The sequence below is a fragment of the Lagenorhynchus albirostris genome, chromosome 17, assembly GCF_949774975.1.
Source record: "Lagenorhynchus albirostris chromosome 17, mLagAlb1.1, whole genome shotgun sequence".
Classification (NCBI taxonomy): domain Eukaryota; kingdom Metazoa; phylum Chordata; class Mammalia; order Artiodactyla; family Delphinidae; genus Lagenorhynchus; species Lagenorhynchus albirostris.
This window is the reverse complement of record NC_083111.1, coordinates 47,577,133-47,598,632: the sequence shown is the minus strand read 5'-3', so window position 1 is coordinate 47,598,632 and position 21,500 is coordinate 47,577,133. Positions and strand designations below refer to the sequence as shown.

The following is a 21,500-nucleotide window of genomic DNA, read 5'->3' as shown; positions in this document are numbered from 1 at the left end:
TGGCACATTTTGGTTTTGGTTTTGGTTATATATACACATTTCTGTTGGATATGTATTGCAGCAAGGGAATTTCTGGATCATGGGGTAGGTGTGTGTTCAGCTTTAGAAGATACTATCAGTTTTTCAGAATGGTTCTATTAATTTAAAAATTTACATGCTAACCAGGAGTGTGTGAGAGTTCTGATTTCTCTGTATCCTTTCCAATACAAGGTATTTTCTGTTTTGTTGTTTGTTTGATTTTTCATTTAGTCTCTACTGCTAAGTGTGAAGTAGTATCATAGTGTAGTTTTGATTTGTATTTCCCTGTAGACTAATGAAGTTGGATACTTTTTCATATGTTGATTGACCGTTTGAATATCTTGTTTTGTGAGAAGCCCTTTCAAGTCTCAAAAAAAAAAAGGGAAGTGCTTATTCAGGTCTTCTGAAAAAAAATTGTGTTGCCTTATTGAATTGTAGACATTTTAATAATATGTATTCTGGATTTGAGGCCTTGGTAGGATATATATGTTGTAAATATCTACTTTTTTTTCCTGTGGTTTACCTTTTTACTCTTTTTATGATCAGAAATTTCTTTAAAATAGTGTAAATTATCCATTTTTTTTTCTTTGTGGTTGGTACTATTGTACCTATTTAAGAAATCTTGGCCTTATTCTAAGATCACAAAGAACTTTTATGTTTTCTTCTGAAAGCTATATTATTTTTCTTTTACATTTTGAGCCACGATCCGTGTGGAATTGGTTTTATTGTATATGATGTGAGGTAGAGGGTCAAGATTAATTTTTTCCATGTGGATACGCACTTGACCAGAAGCCATCCTTTTGTCATAGCACTATTTACCTATTTATTTATTTTGGTCAGGCTTACTGAGGTATAATGAACACACAGGAAAATTCATGCTCTCGAAATTTATGGTTTGATAAGCTTCACCAAAGTGTACCATCCTGAAACCACCACCACAATCAGGATGCAGAATGTACCTAACACCTGAAAGAATGCTCCTTTGTAGTAACAATCACTGATCTGATTTCTGTCCCTAGATTTTTTTCTTTTTTCAGAATATATAAATGGGGTCATACAGTATGTAGCCTTTTGTTTTAGATTTCTTAAAAAAAAATCTCAAAGACTGTCAAAAATTCATCCATGTCATTGCTAGTACCAGTCATTTGTTCTTTTTTATTGCTGAGTAGAATTCCATTGTGTGGATGTACCACAATTTGTTTATCCATTAACCGATTGATGAACATTTGGGTTATTTATAGTTTTTGGCTCTTATGAATAAAGCTATTATAATTGCTCATTAATAGGTCTTTGTATGGATGTATGTTTTCATTTCTCTTGGGTAAATTACTAGGAGTAGGTTTATTGGGTCATATACTATATAGTATACTGGATTGTATACATTTAACATTATACAAAAAAAATCCCTCCAGCTGTTCCCAAAGTGACTGTGCCATTTTGCATTCCATTCGGCAATACATAAAATTTTATTGCCCCACAGTCTCCACCACTTGGTATAATCAGTCTCCATAATTTTAGCAATTTTGAGTTGGTTTGTAGTATTATCTTGTTGTAACTTTAATTCTCATTTCCCTAATGATTAATTATGTTGAACATCTTTTTATGTGCTTCTTTGCCATCTGCATATCTTCTTTAGTGGAGTGTCTGTTGAAATCAGTCACCCATTTTAAGAATTAAGTTATCTATCTTTATATTATTGAGCTATAATAGAATCTATTCCGGATACAAACCCTTTATCAAATGTGTGCTTTGCAAATACCTTTTCCCGGGCTGTGGCTTGTTTTTCATACTCTTAAAAGCATCATTCAAAGGGCAGAAATTTTTAATTTTCATGAAGTTCAATTTATCAATTTTTTCTTTGTTGGATAGCAGTTTTGTGTCCTAAGGAATCCTTGCTAAAAGCAAATATACAGAGATGTTCTTAATTTTTTTCTAGAAATTTTATAGTTAAAACTATAGTTAAACTATAGTTTAATATAGTTAAAACGTAAAAGTTTTGCATTTAGTTATATGACACATTTCGAGGTAGTTTTTGTATCTGGTGTGAGGTAAGGGTCATGGTTCAATTTTTTACATGAGTGTCCACGTTTTCCAGCACCATATGTTGAAAAAGCTGTCCTTTCCCCCTTTTAAATACCTGCACACCTTTCTCTCTCCTCCTCCTCCTGGTACTCTAATTACATGCATGTTAGACTGTTTAATATTGTTCTACAGCTCTTGGACACTTTTTTTTTCTTTTTCTTTCTTTTTTTTTTTTTTTTGTGTGGCTGCGCTGAGTCTTCATTGCTTCATTGCAGGGGCTATTCTTTGTTGCAGTGCATGGGCTTCTCATTGTGGTGGCTTCTCGTTGTGGAGCATGGGCTCTAGGCATGTGGGCTTCAGTAGTTGCAGCACATGGGCCCCAGAGTGCGTGGGCTTCAGTAGTTGCAGCGAGTGGGCTCAGTAGTTGCAGCGAGTGGGCTCAGTAGTTGCGGCTTGCGGGCTCTAGACCATGGGCTCAGAAGTTGTGGCACATGTGGCATCTCCCCAGACCAGGGATCGAAACTGTATCCCCTGCATTGGCAGGCAGATTCTTAACCACTGGATCACCAGAGAAGTCCACTTGGACACTTTTTAAAATTACCATTTCTCTTTGGGTAATTTCTATAGAAATGCTAAAGTTCGTTGCTTCTTTTCTTTCACTGTGTCCTGTCTCATCAGCCAATCAAAGAATTCTTCACATCTGATATTGCATTTTATTTCTAGAATTCTTGTTTCTTTTCTGTAGTTTCCATGTCTCTGCTGAAATTCTCCATCTTTTCCTGGATTGTATCCTTCTTTTCCATGTGAGCCTTTTACATATTAATCATAGCCATTTTAAAGTCTCTGATCATTCCAATATCCGGGTCATCTCTCTGTCTAGTTCTGTTGGTGGCTTTATCTTGACAATAGGTTGTTTTTCCTTGGTTTTTTGAATGTCTCATAATTTTGATTGCATGTTGGATGTTGTTGGTAGAAGAGCAGTAGGTAATAAAGTTGATAATATTGCCACCCAGAAATGGGCACACTTCTTTTGCAAGGCTGCTAATGTAAGAATGGTTTGGTCCCTTGTTAGCAGTTAATAAGATTAGTAGTTAGTAGGGAGTTTGGGTGGGGTTGGCCTCCTGGTTGCTATGGTTCTCTTCAGCCAAGCAGACTGCAGAGTTTTCCAGTGGTGGACTGAAGTTACCTCATGCTTAGTGTGTGGCCTGGTGTGCTAGAGGGTTTTTCTCACCGTCCAGACTCCATCCTCAGCTTTCCACTGAGGGGATCGCTCTCCATGTTGATGCTCCTCTCCTAGCTGTGAATGGCTTTTGCTCATTGCTCAGTGCAAAGCTGTGGCTATGTTAGGGGGTTCCCAGTTCTTCTGGTCCAGCTCCAATCTTGGGCAGGCCTTGGGACTGCAGCTTTGTCCATGTTCCTGTTCCTCTTCGTGGCATTCCACTTCTGCCTCGTATCTGTAGGTGGCTTGGGTGGGAGAGAGTTCCCTGCCCCTCCCTCAGTGGTAGCAGACCTCTTCTTTGTGTCAGTGCAGGATTCTGGGCCTGAGAGTCCCTTGTTCTTCCATCAGGGCAGGACCAGCAGCATCAGTATCACCTGAGAGCTTGTCAGAAGTGCAGAATCGCAGGTCCCATGCTCAGACCCGATGAATCAGAGTCTGCATTTTGACAAGATCCCTGAGGGATTCTTGTGCACTTTGAGAAGTAGTGTTTTACTGCAGTGGTCCCCAACATTTTTGGCACCAGGGACCGGTTTCGAGGAAGATGATTTTTCCACGGATGGGGGTGGGGTGGGGGGAGGTTCAGGCGGTAATGCGAGCAGTGGGGAGCGATGGGGAGCGGCAGATGAAGCTTTGCCCGCTGGCCTGCTGCTCACCTCCTGCTGTGCGGCCTGGTTCCTAACAGGCCATGGACTGGTACTGGTCCGCGGCCTGGGGGTTGGGGACCCCTATTTTACCCAATCACTGTTTTCTTTTTTTTTTTTTTTTGCTAACTGTGCTTTTAATAATGAGAATAAAATCCTTCAAACTCAAAATATTGTGAAGGTAACCCTACTTTAAGAATAAACTGGGTTGTAGTGCACACATATTTAAACTAAGGCATTTAAATGTTTTTTTCTAGTTAAATTATTGAATTTAATTGAACAATTATCATTGATATGCATAGTTAAAGCTTCTTAGTTTCAAATCCTTCTTTGAGCTTTGTGTTCCTAGCACCCAAAAATCTTGACTCTTTCTTGTAGCAGGGATTTTTCTGTTGCTTCCTCTTATAAAGGGATTTCTTAGACCTTTGAAGCCTGCCTCCTAGGGGCAGTTCTTTCTTCCTCTCCACCTTGGGTTCAGCTCAAGCAACAGGTTCCTACAGTGATGCTTCAAAGCCTGGCCTAAAGGGTTCTAGCAAGTACCCATCCCAAGAACCTTTAGAGACAAGGTTCTTGCTGAGAGACCCTCAGCTTTTGAATCTTCCCAACTTCGAGTATCTTGTGATGCAATGATGCAGCTGTGCTGCCAGAATTCTAGTTTTCTCTGTTTTTTCTCAACTTTCAGTAAAGGTTAATTTTACATTTATCCCAGTTCTTAAGTTGTCCTCTTTCCTTGGATTTCATAAAAAAATGCTGGCCATGATTGCTGGATTATAGCATCTGCTTTCCTTTTGTCTTTACCTTTGCTTTTGTATCCAGGTATTTTGAAGCCTCCCCCCACCCCCTGCCCCCATGTCTCAGTGAGAGACATCAAGTCAGAGAGTTCTGGCAATATCATTAAATTGTTTTAACATAACTTGTTCAACCTGGGACCATCATGGAAGTATTCCAAGCAGGTGGACACAGAGGGGCCTCTTAGCTGAGTCAGCCCAGGTTAAGAGCTGTCCTGGTTTCCTGGGACCAGTGAATTATGCTTTAATCTTAGTGGTCACCGTTAGCTGCAAGGGAGGCTGGGAAATGTATCTTTGAGTTGGGCGTATTGTTGGTGCAAAAGAAATCAGGGCTGGGTTTGCTGTGGATGGAGAACTAAATGCAGATATCAGACAGACAGGGAGCTTTATTCAATATCAGCTGTATTCCCAGTGATCCTGGATTGGAGAATGAGCTTAAATTATGGACAGAATCAGCTAGAATCAGGCATCCTATTACGTTTATTGCTGAAGTCTTCTTTCATGGAAAAGAAAAATACATGCTGCTGAGGCCAGAAATAGAAAGGAGGGTATCCAGACCTCCATGAACTTTCCCTCACTCAGTCTGAGCAATTCAAGGAGTCACTTCCTTGAGGAGGAGTGAAGGGATGTAGTGAAGGGTAGAGGTCACCTTCCAATAGTCACCTTCTTTTAAGAAGACACACAGTTTTATTTTATGTGCCCAAGCAGGGATGCTGGGAAGGCGAGAATAATGCTCCTCCTAATAATTGTTACGTACACGGGTGTGTCACACACACACACACAATGTCTTATTATATATTATGACATATTGTGATAGTTGTGTTATATTTTTCCCAACTCCTACAGTTAATGACTTTGTAATATAGAAGGTAACCTCTTATGAGAGTTGAGCAAAGGGAGAATTCACATGTGTTGACGTTGTGAAACCCTCATAAAGGAGATGGAGATGAACTACTTATAGATTTTAAAGATTTGTAGAATAGTTTCAGGTTGAGAAGAAGAATGATTCAGTGCAAATAAATAGCATGGGCTGCAGCCAGTAGACTTTGGAAGCTTGCTGCAGGATTCTTTATCGCATCCCCCCACTTCATTGCTGCACAGAAACCAACCAACAAGCTGCTGCCTCCGCCCCCCCCCCACGCCGTCCCCCAACCCGAGGGTTTTGCTGCAGACTTCCTTGGTGTGCAGCGGGCTCCAGCCCCTCTTCTCGCCTGGTCACCCTTGACTCCTGCGGTCACGCTGATTGGAAACCCATAACAACCCCCCAGCTCACTACACAGGGCTCAGCTCAGGACTGAGTTGACAGCTGATTGTTGCTGCTGATTGCTTTGCTGACGGTGCTTTGTGGCTATTTTGGTTTTTCTCAAGAGTTCCTTAATTAGAGGAAATGACATTGTGTGCTGTCCAATCAGCCTCTTATCAGACATTATTCCATTTGTAGGATAATCAGGTGACATTTGGGTTTGTTCCTGCCAATCCGGTATGAGGATTGTGGCCTGTGGTGCAGTTGGCTTGGCAGAACAGAAGTCCCTACCCAGCTCTGAGACAGCGTTGCCCCTGGTATGAGGGAGGAGAATTCTGCATTCCCAGTGTGGTCTCAGAGACCCAGGGGTGCACTGGGGCCCCTGTTCAGGAAGCAATGTCCCACTGAAATCTTACACCTCACAGCAGCCATTCCCTCAGAGGATGCTGACTTTCTTCTCTTTGAAACGTGATGTTTCAGGATTCCTTTGATATTTGCCTTTCTGGCCAACATGGAGAGACCCTTTCATTTCTTCCTGGGAGAAAGACAGATATGACCTGAGGATGGCCTCTATTTCGGGAAGTTTTAGAGGTGGTTTGCCATTCAGTGTAGTGAGATCTCACTACATTGCTTTAATTGCCAGGAAGAACCATCTTAAGTTATAAAAATTCTAAATTATAAAAGAAGTTTGAACAGATTTACAACTCTGAAATCCACAGAACTTTTACCAGCTGTTTTTCAAGGCTCTTTTATTGAATGCTTTATTTTAAAGCATTAATAAAGCATTGAATAAATAACTGTGTTTATTTGCTTATAAACCATGTGTGAAAGTTTAAAAAATCTACTTGTCCAAGTATGAGTATGGACCCTTCTTTTCTAATTTTTTGTTTTTGGTATTAACTTATTGCAACAAGGATTTATTGAGCCTGCTGATGTGCCCTTGGACTTATTAACAAAGCAGCGTGAGACACAGTCCCTCCTGCAAGGAACTTACATTCTAATCAGGGAATCAACATTCTCCAGTGGTCCTTTCTTCATGGTTTCATTGAAGGCATCTTCATGGTTACATGGTTTTTCTCCAAGAGTGTTCAGCGTTAGAGCGGAGAACATAGAATACAGGATTATCCAGTGTTGGGAAGAGGAGAGAACAGAGATATTGAGGGGTCTAGGGAGACACTGTAATCATCTCATATTGGGCACAGAGGAAGGGAGGCCAAGATGTGTGTGCGGGGTCAGATGGGGGTATCATGAAGATGGAGAAAATGGTTAATGGATGTGGTGGGTGGAGGCCAAGGGCAGGAGAACTCCATTAGGTCAATAAGGAAATGGAGAGTGGCTAAGAGACAAGAGAAAGAGAACAAACTGCTACCTGACTGTTTCCTCTGGGTCTATCTTCCTCTTCCACCAAAGGGTAAAAAAGGGCCAAGTATGATGTTTCTTTTGTTTCTCCTTCAGCTCCTGGTTCAGCATGTTGCTTATAGCATGTGCTTCCTAAATATTTCCTGAAGAAATTCAGCTCACTCATGGGCTTTCTTTGGAGTCATAGATCAAATTTCTTTCACATATATAGAAATGATTGAGGTGGTCATTGGTTCATGTAAATGGTGAGCTCCGGAGTGACTTCTGATATAATCTGACAGTGGTATAAACACACACATGTATACTAACCACAGTGAAGAGGAAGTCTCCAGCATCTAACACTTGCTCAGTACTTCCAGGTAAATGGAAAGTATCATCTTTAGGGAGACCGTCTGAGGAGACTTCAGAGAGTCCCACATGCTGGATGTGATGCTGCCTTACCCAGAAAGCCAAAAATGCTGTTGCTTTCCATAGGCCAATAGTTCTCCTTTGTCCCCTCATGATTTTGCAGGCTAAGTGCATTTGAAGACCCGAATGAACAACTTAAACTTCTTTCTGATCCCGTTGCTGTTCCCATGCTCAACAGTCAACTTTTTCTCATGTCTGTATTTAGCTGAAGTAATCTTCGTGAAAGTCTTCCACACTTGAAATCACAGCAAAAGCTAGAGAATAAAATTTACATTTTGGAATAAAAGCTAAAACTTGATGATATCATTCCTATATATATATTTGTTTATTCTTGTGGCTCCCTGGGGACCGCACCTACTGCGAGTTCTTTGCAAGTGTCTTCCATTCACTGAGTTACCCTAGTGCTGGCCCGGTGCTGGGACACCGTTGAGGCTTACAGGTGTATGTGCCCCTGAAGAGAATGGATCGTGTGTCCAGTTCAAGCATGCCAGCAGGGCTGTCATGCATATTTTCTTAGGTAGCATTTGAAAGTTCCTTAAGCTGTACGCCAGACACAACAGACTTGACCAGAATCATGCTGTTACCATGGCATCCAGAGAGAGCCCTTAGAAGCTCATCGACTTCTCCAGACGAGAGGAAGATGGTAAACTGCTCTGATAGAACATTTTCTACCTTAGAAGCTGAGAATAGAAACTGTATTTATCTGAAACAGCAAATCTGATTTTCAAAATTTCTCTCCAAGCATCATTTTTTATAAGACATTTTTGAAGACTGCTCACAGGTTTATGTGCTCTAGCACAGACTTGGAGAAGCTTTTCTTTCATCTCTGATCTGGAAGCTTCTCTTTGAATAAACTAGAAATGTTGAATGGCTCTGGCTAAGAAATCCCTTTCAATTTCAGACAAGAGTTGCAGTAACTGAGCCCTGTTTATTCAAGGAGAGTGAAGCCAGATGGGTCTGCTGTGAATAAAAGGACAGGCCTGCTTTCTTCACAGGTGACTTCTCTCCTCTGGCCCAGTTCTTTGGTATTAATCTAATTCTCCTTAATTGCTAACTCCAAAGCAACAGAGTTTCGATCTTTGAAAGGATTGCCTTTTATAAATGCTTATTGTCTGAAATTTCTGCTTAATGGGAAGACCACTGAACCACTAATTTTTTGGTTTAGAGTTAGTGGGCAGGGACAGTTTAAGTCATTACCTTCTATTGCTTGACATTTTGTATAACACTTTGCAGTGTTCAGAGCACTTTCACATCCATTGTTATTTGAGATTTTTAACAACCGCTGGAAGACAGAAAGACAGATTTTTTTTTAATTGCCATTTTTTTGAATGAGAGCTTATGCCTCCCTTAAAATCATTCTTACCAGAGGTAGACCAGGAACTAGAACCTACCTGTCCTATTCCTAATTCCTCTTCAGGTTGCCCTGTCATGATGAGCTAAGTGTGAGGATGGTAAGGGAGAACCTATAACTTGTTTGGCAGTTATCTGCTTAATCGTCTGTCTCCCTGGTCTGACGTTAAGCTCCCTAAAGTGGAGATTATTTTATTCACTGTTAGATCCCCAGTGCCTAGAGCAGTGCCTGGCACATAGTAGATTCTCAGTGAACATTTTTGTTGGTGAACAAGCAATAATAATGCCAACATTTTCACCTCTACCCATCCCCTTCTTACATGTTCCAATGGCATAATAAGAATTATATCTAAAATAAGTAGGCAAAAAAAATAAAATAAAATAAAATAAGTAGGCAAAGATATGAGCATAGTGGGGAAGTGCAGGTTGTCAATCCATCAAAGTAGTAGATGAAGAACATTCAACTGAGCTGTAGAAAAACACAGAAGAAACTGAAAATAGAGCTCCTGCCTTCGGGGAGCTTAAAGCTTAGGGAAACAGGATAACCCATGATGGAAAAGATGAGGAAAATCACTATCCAGCAGTCGGTTTGGTTGGCCCTGCTCTTTTGGAAACTCAAAGTTGGGGGAAATAAAAAGGACGCGTACTGCAAAAAAACCCCTTGATCTCAGAGGGAGGAGGAAGTGGAAGGGCTTTACTGTCACTTTCTTTCTTTGGTTCTATAATTACCTGTACCTTTTCAAGTGTTTTTATGCAGGAAACTAAATACGGAGACTGGTCGAGGGATGAATCATTCTAAGTAACTGGAATAGAAGGTGAACTTTGACAAAGCTTTGATTAGTTCTTTTCCTTAAATAGTCAAGTAATTATGCTGCAATCTGGCATTCGTAAACAATTGTTTCCATCCTTATCTCAACCTGAGATAATAGTTTCCAAGTCCTTTAGGGACAGTGATTTTCAAAGTTTAGTTCTCAAGCCACCTGCTTAAATATCCACTCCTGAAATTCTGATTCAAGAGGTCTGGAGCAGGGTCTGGGAGTCTGCTTTTTTAAAAAATAAACACTTTATTTTGGAATATATTTCTAGAAAAGTTGCAAAATAGTACAGAAAGCTCCTATATTTCCTTCACCTGGCTTCCCCTAATGTCAACGCCTTACATAAGCAGAATATATTTGTCAAAATTAACCAACTAATATCAATGCGCTAATACTAATTAAGCTACAGTCTTTATGCAAATTTCACCAGTTTTTGCACTAATGTCCTTTTTTCTGTTCCGTGCAGGACATCACATTGCATGTAGTCATCATGTCTCCTTAGTCTCTTCCAATCTGTGACAGTTTCTTAGTCTTTCCTCGAATCTGCATTTTTAATAAGCTCCCAGGTGGTTCTCAGACACTAGAACTCAATCGCCATTGCTCTTCCAAAGCCAGGGACAGACTCTGGGCACACCGGACAAGTGCTCAGAAACCAGTGCCTGGGAGACCTCCCCTTGCCTGAGGGGTACCTTGTGTTTTGCATCCCAAGTCCTGCTTCTGTCAGTCCAGGACAGATCCGGAAACAGAAAGCACACTCTGGAAGAGCCTGGAGAGAATTTAGCAAAAGTGCTGTTTATGGAGATGTAGGCAGGGTGAGAGAAACAAATAAAGGATATTAAGGCAACCAGGAGCTTTCAGCAATGAAAAGCTTTCCCCTCTTTGGGACCAGCCACCAGGTACAGCAGTAGTCAGGGATGTGTAGTTGGAGAACCAGCCACTGCCACAAACTAAGACTCCAGTGTTCAGAGGACATGGGTCTTTGTGCTCCTGTGGGTGCCCCCCATTGGCGACACTTAACAAGAAGCCAGAGGGCAGGGAATGGACAATACAGTTGCTGGGCACAGAGGAAGAAGAGAGGGTGGAGAATGGATCTGGAGAATGCATTGAGAGAGGGGTTGAGGTGAGAATAACCAGCCCTGTGTCAAAGGAAAATGCAGGAGAGATAGTCTGATTAGTTAATTGTGCCTGGGTTAAAACATGTGCTCTGCTTATTAATTCATAGCTACAATGTTAGGAGGGGCCTGTACCTTAATTAAAAAAAAAGAGGATCCAACGAAAACATTACATTTAGACTCGAAAACTGTACAATTGATCAACTTGTTGCAAATTCAACAAACATTCTTCTGGTGGGTTAATGATAGTAAAAGAATTGTAGCCTCCAGCTAAATAAAGTCTAGGTATTTACCTAGACTGAAGAAAAAGAACGGCTGTCTGAGATATAATTTTAGAATTGATAACAGATTTTAAGAGTGTCATATACCACCTTCTACAATTTGGATGAAACAGTGCTTTTATTTATTTTTTCCCTATTTTGTTACTTGATTCTAGTTTTTGAAAGGCAATATCATCACCCATTCTGCAGTATAGTGAATTAAATTCTGGACACCAAAGAAAAAGACTCAGAAAATGTTCCTTTTCTTTTTGTAGTTGCAAAAGGATAAGAGTGGGAGGAAAGCTCATCTGTCCTCAGCATCCATGGGACTTAATGGAGAATCACTGGTCTTTAGAATTAGGCTTTCCTGGGGTTTATGCTGTGGAGGCTTTTTTGATGGTGGGAGTGAGTGGGTGAGATTTTTTCCCCCTTCATTTCAAAAACAGGAGTAGAAGTTAGCAAGGAGGAATATTAGCTGTATTTTGCTGTTTTTGACATTAAATACATCAAGTTTGCCAAAACAGGTTGGTGGAGGTTTGTTTTGCTCATGCACGTTTTTTTCATAGATACTGGTTTTTTTGTGTTTGCTCACCGTCTTCAGTGAGGAAACAAGCACTGCTATATTTATTTTGCAAAGTGGTTGCATTGGGATCTTGGCAGGAAACAGAATTTACCTCGGAGGGTTTGAATGAAGAGAGTTTAGTGGAGGAAGGGATTATTGCAAACCCGTGGGCAGGGTTATGAGAACAAACAAGGGGTGGTCTAGCCCCCAGGAACTAGTGGCAGCGGGAAGCCGTTGCTATCCCCAGGCCAAAGGGTCAAGAGGGACAAATAGTGGAGTCCAGGGAGGGTTGTAACCATGGCGGAAGGGCCACTCGACAGGAGCCGTAGCGGTGAAGGGCCATAACTGTGGTCAGACACTGAGGTGAAACAGGGAGAGAGTAGGGGAAACAAAACCCCGTTGCTCTCCTCCCAGCCCTCCCGTCTTTTCCTGGTGCCCCCATTAGTCAAACCCAACAGGAAGCCAACAGTATAGGTGACATGGGGGCAGGAGAGGTGGAGTAGGGTTGTGGGTGTTGTAGCAGGGATGGGGAATAGCGAGCAAAATGGTTTGTTGCTCTTTGAGCCCCTGAAATGATTACTCGTGACATTACGTTTAGAGGAAATTCAAAGTAGGTGCATTCAATTAATGAGCAAATAATCCGTTTTCTATAGAGCCAGTTTTATTGTTTTAAAAACTTGCTACTCCCTTAGCCTGTTCTGAAGTGTTTTAGTGCACAGACCCTGATTTCTCGTTTCCTCGGCCTCACTGTGTCGCGAGAAAGGTATTGCCTTTAACATGATGCGGCGCCTGAATTTGACCTCCTGAGCCCTGAGGAGGAGGAGGACTGGCATAGCTTGCATTGTTGGTTGCCCCAACTGGCATTTTCAGAGTTAAAAATGGCCATTGTAACGTGTGTGCTCTTCTTGTCCTAATGAGTTGTGTCTGTTGGAGCTAAATGTAATTACTAAATAATCATTTCCAGTTGTTCATTGATTTTTCGGTGCATGATTATTTAATGAAAACAGACCCAGATGACCAAGAGGTAGAGAGGCCTGCTTCTGGGAAAGCATTCACTCTAGCCCAGTACCTTCAGTTGCAGATTATTTGAAAATGAAAGCAAAGCAACAAAACCATCTTAAATGCTTCTGGCAACTTTAACAAAACCTGGCCCCAGGATCATTTAAGAACTTCTGCTGTGAGTCTCAGAGAAATAGAGCTGAAAATAGATTGGTTGCAGCAATTTCAGCGAAGGGATCCGAAAATGTTTTCTTCAGCTGCGGGTTTTTAGTGAGTGATGAATCGACAGTGCCCAGAAGATTGCATTCTTGGGAAAAGAAATTCATATTTGATCTTGCTTTTCCTGGTGGACTGTCTCTCTGAAATACTTCATATCGAATCTTAAATATGATGCAGTGGTGGCTGTCAGTCTCCTATTTGCTGTGATGTTTTCTTCCTATTTAATTAACCCCACTTTTCCTTTCCATATTTGTGATGGATTCTTGGGCAAAGCTACCTTCACATAAAAGACTCTGGAAAAAATAAAATAAAAACATGCTCTTTAAAGGTATTATTTATATATTTATGTCATTTAGTTAGTTTTCACTGTTATTCGTCTTGACCGTATTTCCTTTTTCCCTAGCTTGGAAAAATGTCTGGTCTGGCTTTGTCTTCAGTCATATTGGCTGCTCTCTTTAAATCACAAAAATGTTAAAGTAAAAAAGTAAAAAAAAAAAAAAAAAGGATCATAAGCTATTCATTCTAGTGGTCAGTTGGCTTAAATTTCAAGTCATTGACTCTCATAGCTTAAATTAGTTTTATTGCGATTTTGAGCAAAGTTAGAGAAAAAAAAATCTGTGTATCATGCCTTATGAAGGAATGTCATGGTTTTGAGTAGCTAGGATCAATGAGGTGCTTATAGTTAGTGACTCTACGTGGATACAGAGAGCCTTTCACCCTTATTGATCTGACCTCTTGACGGTGTTAGAGCAGTAGGTAGTGGTTAATGCAATGCTGTACCTTTGCTTTAACCTAAGAACCCAAACCCCATGATAATAGGCATTAGCACTGAGGAAAAGATCATCTCTGTCCTTGGCAGCTGTTCCCGTCGGCATCAGGATCATTTTCCAAATCGCTGTGGTGCTCAACATCGATGCATCTTTACCTCCGCTGCCCTCCACACTCCCTCACGTTCGCTTAGTCATCACGGTCATCCCTTCTAGCTCTGCAAGACAGACTTGTTTCCTTTCCCACTGTGACCCCCATAGGCAAGGACCTTCCTAATGGTCTGGTTATTGAGATACCCTCCCACAAGCCTGCCTGCTCACAGAATTTCTTTGCTTTTGCTATATGAGTTTCCTAGACTCTCGTATTTATCAGGATCTGCCTCCACTCAAAAGCTCTCAGCCAGTTATTACTGACAGAGTAAAATCCCTGTCAGTAACCAATAAATATGTTTCTGTGAGCAACCGCTGTGAGCAAGACCCTCTGCTAGGTGCTGTGGGAACACAGACCATGTCCACTTGCTTCTTTACTTCGTGTGTCCTCAATTAGTTTATCATTTCCAGTAGAGCATGAATTATACTTGATGTGTATAAGTGCACAGCAACAAGACTGTTTTCTTTAAACTTTTTTTTTTTAATTTTTATTTTTTGACCACGCCGTGCAGCATGTGGGATCTTAGTTCCCCGACCAGGGTTCGAACCTGTGCCCCCTGCATTGGAAGCTCGGAGTCTTAACCACTGCACTGTTAGGCAAGTCCAAGACTGGTTTTTAATCAGTGTTCCCGATTATATATTTGTCAGTTGAGATTGCTCTTTAAGGTATATAGCTTGGAAAATTATATACATAGTCTCCTCAAGGCTGCTTGATGTAGTTCTTAATATTTTTGAAACTCTCTATTTAGAATTATCTTCAGAACTCATAAGTTACAAAAGCAAAAGAGTCTCATTGCCCCATTCTTTTGTTCAAGATGCAATTTATTAAATGCCTGCTTAGTCCCAGGTGCTGCTCCAAGGCCTTGGCACACCAACGTGTGTTAAAGCCCACCAGACAAGACTCCCAGGACACACCATCGTCAAACAAGCTTAGGTTTATTAGCTGGCTGCAGTAAGGGAGAGCACACATCGTGGAGAATTGTAGGGCATTTCAACAGGTGGAAGTTAGGGAAGAACATCTATAGAGTTTTCAGGACTGGAGTTAGTCAGAGGATGGCTTTGGCAAAGATCGGCCAGAATTTGTAATGTAGGAAGTTGCTGAAACTGTCTGTGGTCTTATCTTTGGGGCACATAACAGTGTGGAGTTACTGTTAGGTTAGTTTGTCTGTGGTCTTGCTTAGAATACCATGCATCTGAACGAGCTGGTGTTGAGTCTGAACTTAGTTTGTCTTGCATGTCATGGTTTGGTACAATTTTTCTACTTTGTGCATTATAATACAGTTTTGCAAGTTATGGTTTTTGTTTCAATTTTCAGTTTCCCCCCTAACAGCCTAGTTGCCAGCTGAACAGGTTTTCCCTTTATCAGAAGAATAATGACACAGTTCCTGTCCTCCAGGAGTTTCCAGTCTAGGTTATTATATTTGATATGTGCCATAGTAGAGATACAAATAAGGTGTTATGGAGTTCAGAAGAAACAACTGTTTAAAAAAAAAACTACTGTTTTGTTGATATCATATACAAGGCTCTACATACATTATGTACTAAAATAATATATGTATTATTTTATTTAATCCTCAACAGTCATACAGAGTTGACGCTATTTTTTTTACCCTCATTTTAAAGTCAAGAAATTGAGACGCAAAGAGGTTAAATAACCCACCAAAAGTCACCCAGCTAGGAGACAGCAGATCTAGGGCTTTATTAAATATCTGTAGGGTACTGTTCTAGGTGCTTTATATAATCTCCAAAACAGACCTTTGAGGTAGCTACTGTGCTTTATTCTGTCATCTCACTGTTGAGGAGACTGAGACATGGGGAAGTGATGTAACTCATCTAAGATCACAGAGCTCATGGCCACATTGTAGGGGCAGGATTCAGACCCAGGCAGCCTGGCTCCATGGTCCATGCACATCACCAGCTGGGCTGCTGCTTCTCTTGAGCCGTGTCATTGGACCCTCATGTCTGTGTTCTTACCCTCTGTGCTGTTCTGCCTCATTGGCAGAGGAGAAGCGTCACAGAAGGGTTGAATGTGGGCTGGGGCATGGTGGATAAGTAGGATATTTCCAGAGGGATCAGGGAGAAAGACTGTACCATTCCATTCAGGAGGAATAGCGGGCACCGAGTCTGGAGAGCAGCAGGAGGTGAGGCTTGAGAACTCTAGTGTGTAGGATGGGAGCAGTGGCAGCCGATAGAACTGGACATATGTATTGGGACCAGATTGGAGCTTCACAGTTGCCCCTCACTTTTGACTGGAAGGATGCTCCTCTTCTTGACACTGTGCTTGCCTCTGAATGATCATTCTGGTCATAACGCATCCCCAAAGAAAAGAGGTTTGTCATCACCACAGATATTCCTGCTGGAGGCCATTCCAAAGGAGAAGTTCCAGAAACATGTTAAGCAAAGGAAGCTTCAGGGAAAAAATGCTGCCTGGAGATATTCTTAAGGTGATTGCTTTGGAGAGCATAATGAACATTTGAATGTCTATGTCCTTGTAAATTAAAGGAAAAAAATGTGTCACCACTTTCAATCAATACAGTGTTGAATAGCAACTTTTATTTATGGAGTTCTGGAAGCTGACATGCATCTAATCTTTACATCAATCCCATTAGATAGATACTGTTCGTGTCCCAGATGTATAGATGAGGAAACCGAGGCTAAGAAGTCTCTTGGGGGTTTTGGCAAGTCACACAGTGGGAGGTGGTAGAGCCAAGATTTCAACTCAGTTGGACTGATTGCAGAGCCCATTCGTTCTGTCATGCGTCCTCAAGAAGTCTGTCCTTTCAGCTGTGAAAGTGAAGATTGTGCCCAATGCAGCAGGCAGCCAAATGGCATGGAGAACTGGTAGTCAGGAGCGGGAAGGACTGTAGTGGGACGAGGAGGACAGGACTTGCTGGAGCTTCATCCACGCCTCCCCCACTCTGTGTCAGCCCCGCTTCTCTTTGCATGCATCACTGGAATTTACTGGCTTAAAATAGTATCCTCACCCAGTGTTACTTCTTGGACAGCAAGAGGGAGTCCAAAAAGCTAAGGGCTGAAATTCTCATCTTTCCTAGGCAGTGAAATTGCCTCAGATTTGCTGGGACATGGGCCTATCAGCCGATTAGCAGATACATTTGTGTTGACCTTTCTATTATCAACCTACTGGTTTGCTTATTTAACTAATTACATGTGCCCTTGTTGGGAGCTGTGCGCACAGAAAGATCTTCGTTGACTCTGGACAAGTGATGCTCTTTGTTAATTCTGGATATGGCTCCCCATTTCACAGCATCAGGGGAAAGGTGGTGGCAGCAGCTAATGATCCCTGGACTGCACGTTCTGGAGATGAGGGAGTGATGTAGCCTTTTTTTCCCTATAGAGTATGCTTGTGGATTAATTGCATAAACTAGTCGATTTAATCTAAGAATGACCTGGTCCCTTCCTTGCCTGGCCAGGTGGTGTGTACAGAGAGCCTGAGCTGTAGTTAGGCACCCAGGGTCTGAGTCCTGATGTCTTGGTTTATACTGGGTAAGTTACTTAAACTTTCTGCACCTCAGTTTCTTCATTTCTAAAATGGGAATAATAAGAGTACCTACCTCATAGGGTTATTCTGAAGATTAAGCAAGAAAATCTTTGAAAATTGCTTGGCACATTACTTAGTACATAGTAAAGACCCCGTAAATGAGAAGAACAGCAAATAGCACTTGTTCTGTGCCAGGCCTGGGCATGAGCTGTGTACCACACAGCTCCCAGGGGCACCTTCCTCATAGGCAACCCTGGGAATGTCACCCAGAAGGTGTGCAGTGCAGTGGCCTTGTGCCAGGAACTGCTCTGAGTGCTTCATGCGTTTTAACTCTTTAATCCTCACAACAACCCTTTTTTTTTTTTACATCTTTATTGGAGTATAATTGCTTTACAATGGTATGTTAGTTTCTGCTTTATAACAAAGTGAATCAGCTGCACATATACATATATCCCCATATGTCCTCCCTCTTGCGTCTCCCTCCCACCCTCCCTATCCCACCCCTCTAGCTGGTCACAAAGCACCGAGCTGATCTCCCTGTGCTATGTGGCTGCTTCCCACTAGCTATCTGTTTTACATTTGGTAGTGTATATATGTCCATGCCACTCTCTCACTTCGTCCCAGCTTACCCTTCCCCACCCCCCGCCCCCATGTCCTCCAGTCCATTCTCTATATCTGCGTCTTTATTCCTGTCCTGCCCCTAGGTTCATCAGAACCATTTTTTTTTAGATTCCATATATATGCGTTAATATATGGTATTTATTTTTCTCTTTCTGCCTTACTTCACTCTGTATGACAGACTCTAGGTCCATCCACCCCACTATAAATAACTCAATTTCGTTTCTTTTTATGGCTGAGTAATATTCCATTGTGTATATGTGCCACATCTTCTTTATCCATTCATCTGTCGATGGACATTTAGACAACAATCCATTATTAATCCTGCTTACAACTTAGACACAGCGATTAGTTACCTTGCCCAAATTCAGCCAGCTGGTAAGTGGCACGGCTGGGATGTTGGCCATTTGTATTATTATAGTATAGAGTCTTTCCTGTCAATCACAAAATGGAGGGAAGATCTCCATGATAGATTGATGTTCTTTATCAACCTGCATTCATTGTCCTTACCTATTTTAATATATTGTAATATTTGTTGAAGCAGTTTACATTTTCAGCCTTTATAGTTAATACATATATTTTGGCTTAATAATGGAAATGCATGAATTCACTTGACTTTGGGAAAAGGTGACACACTTTCCTTATCATAATTGAGCTCTTTGTGATTAGGGTCGAGGGAGGGAAGGAGGAAGCGGGAAGAGGAAGAACAAGCCCACTGAACATTTGAATAACACCAGCACTTCTATCTGCCCTTCCATCAGGGCGTCACCGCCCGCACTCTTTGCTCAGATGGCTTTGCCTCTCACATGACTTACACGGTAGGAGCATCTTGCCGCATAGAGCTTTAATAGTGTGCTTTTCATCCAACATGGCCGATAAATGAAGCCAGCTAGTTCAGCTGGTGCTCAACCAAAGATTCATTCCAGCGCAAGAACCCAAACTAGCTGTGCTGAAATTTTTGACAAGCGGCATGGCAAGGCCCCAGAGAGACACGTTCCTGAGGGATTTTCAAGGGGACTGCCTCTTCAAGAGACCCTTTTTGCCCTGGATGGTGGACAGTGTGCAGTTGCGAGGAGCATGGCCAGGGTTTTAATTGTATTGCCTGTGCCTTCTGAAATGGTTCTGGGCCCTCCCTGGCTCTTGCCTTCTCCACAGACACCCTATAAATAGCACCCCCAGATTTGTTCCATTCTCCTTTGTTTTCTCCTATTCTCGACCTGCGTCTCCCCTTTACCTAGATCCTTTGCATTGGGTGGTTGGCTGGACTCTTTCTTGCCCTGTTTCCTCAGCCCTGTCTTTTCTCTCTGTTGCCCTCCTTGGCCCTCCCTGAACTCCTCTGGATCCCCGCTGCCTTGGGGGAGAACTCAGGCACATGAGTTAGTACTATATATGTGAAGTAGATAACTTTTTGCAAACTTCTCCATGTTTCAAAATTGTTTTTTTCTCCTGAAATTTTATTGGAGTGGCTAAAATCAGATTTCAAGGTTAGGGTTTTTGTATTAGTGGGATTACAATGGAGATGGATCAATGTTGACTCCCTTTCTTCTCAAATTCCCATCCTGCATGAAGCTGTAAGGGTCTCAGCCTCACGGGAACAAGCAGCCTTGGTAGTTTTTCCAGGAGAGGTGAGGGGCACCTGATAATTTATTGTGTTTGTGACAAGTCTGTGTCACTGTGTAGTTTCTCCGACTTGTCACACTGAGGCTACTCAGGACACCATCAAAATTAGAGAAGATGAATCTTTTCTATAAAAATAGCACATTGTCTATACGATGTCAGGCAAAAGAAGATGATTCAGCGTGCCCTTTGCCACTCTTAAAAAAAAAAAACAAAATATGTCTTCCTTTCTACTTAAAACCAAAATAAACTACTTCCTACTACTGTCATTCACAGAACTAAATTAAAACCATACCAGGATGGAGAGAGAGAATATTTTCATCCAAGACAGAGAAGATCAAAATGGTAGGGTTGGCAGTTGGATGAGGGCCTGGCCCACAGTGGGTTGTTGGAGAATGTTAGCTTATCTGCTATTTGCTGAGGGGACTTTGCTTCTCAGATTACATTTATGGTGTCTGCTTTTGAAATGGTATTTGGAGGCGGTGTTTAGGAGAATAGAACAGGACAGACTGAAAGAATATGGCTTAGAAATAAGAATACAAAGTCTGAATTGCGCCTATTTCTGCATTTTTTCTACGATTGATTTGAAATCTTTCCGGCTGAATCCAGGGAGAATGTTGCCTCCTCTTCCCTGACTTACTGGAAGCTGGCTTAGCTGTCTCCTCTGTCTCCCCACACTTCCTCTCTCAAGGCACACATCCCATTTTATGAGATTTAACTGTTCTCTGCATCTTCTGCAGCTTGGGACTGTGACAGTCTGTGCTCCCGGTGGTGTCTGGCACATTGTCGGTGCTTATTTGTGGAATGAATGAATGAATGGTGTTAACATGTTACGTTTCTCTCCTTTTCTGCAAGTTCCTTAAATAAAAACCCAGGTCTGATTCTACAGATTATGTGGCAGAGATCACACAGGTTCTCAGCAAGAGCATTGTTCCCAGGATTCTACTTACTGTTCCAGGCGTGCTGGGACTGTTATTTAAAGAAATGGGTTATCAAAGGCTTTATTAACCCTCTGAATCCAATAGAGGATGTGAAACTTAAAAACCTTCAAAACCAGAAGAATAAATGCAAAAGTTTTATTTGTTATTCTTAAACTAGAACTAAGGAGAATAAGAGGGGCCAGGCCCAGATCTCTTTAAACTGGTGGGCAGTTGCAGATACTAGGTTAATTGGATGAGGGTTAATCTAAAGTCATTTCTGAGGAAAATAAAGGAGTTCTGAAAGCCTGGGTTACCCAGAAAGCATCAGCAAACAGGCTATAGCCCATAATTCTAAGGGCAGTGATCTTTTCTGTGTCCTTAGGCTGGAAGCGGACAGCTCCAGGATCAGCATCAGTATTCTGGGTTTTTAAGAAATTTTCCCAAGTTTCAACATTATCATTTTAAACAAAGTTGTATCATTCTATTAAATCAGTGCACTTTATTTTGGTTAGTTGGTTGGTTGGTTCCTTTTTTTTTTTTTTTTTTTTACTGTTATAAATAATGTTGCCATGAGCATCTTCTTGTGTACAGCGTTTCTTTTTTTTTCCTTTAGGATGAATTAGTACCCCGTGGAGGGGGATAAATGTTTTTATGGCTCTGGATACCTACTGCCAAAATATTTTTTAAAGGCCTCTAGTGAATACATGGAGGGAATGTTTTAGCTTCTTTTTAAAGCTGTGTGCTCTGCTCAGTGATGTTTACCACTTTGTGATAATCTGTTCTTGTAGATCTGAAGCCATGTAGTGCAAATTGTTCTGTCGCCCTAACTTGCTCTGCACCCATATGAAATTGAGGCTCAGTCTCAGTACAGCCTCACATCCAAGGGAACAATGTCCCATAGTCCAAAGCAATGA

At 41.6% G+C, this 21,500-nt stretch overlaps 1 protein-coding gene across 5 annotated transcripts in view; it reads left to right on the top strand.

Moving 5' to 3' along the window:
* Positions 1-21,500, top strand: part of NCALD (neurocalcin delta) — a 432,659-nt gene that overhangs the window by 137,088 nt on the left and 274,071 nt on the right. The window lies entirely within an intron of this gene.